The following is a 2,139-nucleotide window of genomic DNA, read 5'->3' on the forward strand; positions in this document are numbered from 1 at the left end:
AGGTCAGGGAACATGTTAATCACTCAATAAACAGTACCTATTATTATCTTTGTAATTCTCTGCTGAGTTAGAAATTTTCTCACTTAGATTCTTCTTGACCTGAAAAAAATGCCTGGAATTTAATGGAAATTGAACTGTTTTCTACATATGTGAAACTGACTCATTTCCAGGCGGTCTTATTTCAACCAAATAGGCAAGCCTAGAACCGTCTCCACTTTCCATAACTGGTTCTAAATAATAACTGTATACTACTAATTAATAACCATATACTATTAGGTCATAATATTTGTAAATTTAATGATTAATACAATCAGGAATGAAAAACAATATATCATCTCCATAGAGATGGAAAAGACATGCAAGAGATTTCAACATCCATTCTTGCTTATTTTTTAAAGCCAGATACTTCAATAATATGATAATGAATATTATGTCCAACCTAAAACCCATATAATTTTTTTAAAATATATTTTTATTGACTGCAGAAAGAAAGGGAGAGAGAGTTAGAAACATGAATGGTGAGAGAGAATCACTGATCGGCAGCCTCATGCACATCCCCCACTGCGGATCGAACCCGAAACCCAGGCATGTGCCCTGACCGGGAACATGTGCCCCTCGTTCATAGGTCGATGCTCAACCAATGAGCCATGCCCGGCCAGGCCCATATAATTTTTAATAAGTACCACAAGCTTCTCAGTAAAGTCAGATAAAGATAAGGATATGCTTTATCATAATAGTTACTTAATTTCTCCATATAGCAGCCAGTGTAATTAAATAGGACAAAGAAAAGTGTAAAAAAAATAAATAACTAAATCTATCATAATTTTCAAGTAATATGGTTTACTTGGAAATCTAAAAAAAATCAACTGAAAAATTATTCCAAATGGCAGGAGAAACCAGCACAAATTAACCCAATAAATACAAAGGACTCCAACAAACAAGTATCTATTAAGAAAATATCCTATTTGAAATAGCAACAATAAAATACCTAGAAATAAACAAATGTGCAAAATTAATAACTAAAGAAAAAGAGTGAGGGTACTAACTCTTTAATGATATGGAAAGTATATATTAAAATATATTTAAAAATATTAAGTGAAAAAAAGAATGCTGCAATTAAGTATGCTACTATTCATGTAAAAAAAAAATCTAGCCCTACCTTGTTTGGCTCGGTGGATGGAGCATCAGCCTGTGGACTGAAGGGTCCCTGATTCGATTTCAGTCAGGGGGCACATGCCTGGGTTGCGGGCTCGATCCCGAGTATAGGGCGTGCAGGAGGCAGCCCATCAATGACCCTCTCTCATCATTGATGTTTCTATGTCTCTCTCCCTCTCTCATCCTCTCTGAAATCAATAAAAATATATTTTAAAAAAAATCTAGATACAGACCTTACACACTTCACAGAAAGTAACTCAAAATGGATCATAGACCTGATGTAAAACATAAAACACCTGATTTAAAAACAAGCAAAAGCGCTCTAGCCAGTTTGGCTCAGGGGATAGAGCGTTATCCTGAGGACTGAAGAGTCCTGGTTCAATTTCAGTCAAGGGGAGCCCGAGCTGTTATATGGCTCTTGCATTTTTTGAAAAGCAGTAGCTTAAATTGTAGTAAATTAAGAATGCAGCCCGAGCTGATATGGCTCAATGGATAGAGAGTCAACCTGCTGACTGAAGGGTCCTGGGTTCGATTCCAGTGAAGGGGACATGCCTGGGTTTGCTGGCTTGACCCCCAGCAGGGGGCATGCAGAAGGCAGCCCATCAGTGATGTTTCTCTCTCGTCGATGTCTCTCTCTCGTCGATGTGTCTAACTCACCCGCTCCCTTTCTCTCTCTCTAAAATCAATAAAAACATATTTTTAAAAATCAATTATCTAGAGAGCACTCTTAAAATTAAATAAACAGCAAAACTAAAAATACAGAATAAATTTTATGTCTAGATATTTACCCAAGAGAAAGAAATGAAAAGACCTTAACAAGAATGTTCATAGCCCAGCTGATGTGGCTCGGTGGTTGAGCAACGACCTGTGAACCAGGAGGTCACAATTAGATTCCCAGGCAAGGCACATGCCCCGGTTGCTGGCTCGATTCCCCATTTGGGGGTGTGCAGCAGGCAGCCAATATATGATTCTCTCGTTAAAGTT

General features: G+C 37.6%; 1 protein-coding gene across 1 annotated transcript in view; it reads right to left on the reverse strand.

The window, feature by feature from the left end:
- UBE2R2 (ubiquitin conjugating enzyme E2R 2) overlaps positions 1 to 2,139 on the reverse strand; it is a 58,674-nt gene that overhangs the window by 56,359 nt on the left and 176 nt on the right. The window lies entirely within an intron of this gene.

This window comes from Myotis davidii, unplaced genomic scaffold, assembly GCF_000327345.1.
Source record: "Myotis davidii unplaced genomic scaffold, ASM32734v1 scaffold534, whole genome shotgun sequence".
Classification (NCBI taxonomy): Eukaryota; Metazoa; Chordata; class Mammalia; order Chiroptera; family Vespertilionidae; genus Myotis; species Myotis davidii.